We start from the raw sequence: 248 nt of genomic DNA, 5'->3' as shown, positions 1-248 counted from the left end.
AAATAGGTTTGTATTTCTTAATTTGATTTTTCACTTTATTTTTACGAAGTCTTATCTATTATCTTTTGCTAGAATGTCTTTCCTAGCTAAAGTTGGAAATTTTTTGGGTGCAAATTGTTGTTGTATTGCTAAGGGTTTATGAAGATGGCTTCAGTAGTTGAGCACTTTTTGCCACTATATGAGTCTATGAGACTAAGCTAGGCATTATTCTCCAAATATTGTACTTTGTACTTCGTTCAAATGTTCTA

This window comes from Chenopodium album, chromosome 11 (assembly GCF_948465745.1).
Source record: "Chenopodium album chromosome 11, dcCheAlbu1.1, whole genome shotgun sequence".
Lineage (NCBI taxonomy): Eukaryota > Viridiplantae > Streptophyta > Magnoliopsida > Caryophyllales > Amaranthaceae > Chenopodium > Chenopodium album.
The sequence above is the reverse complement of the archived record's forward strand: the minus strand, read 5'-3'. Positions refer to the sequence as shown.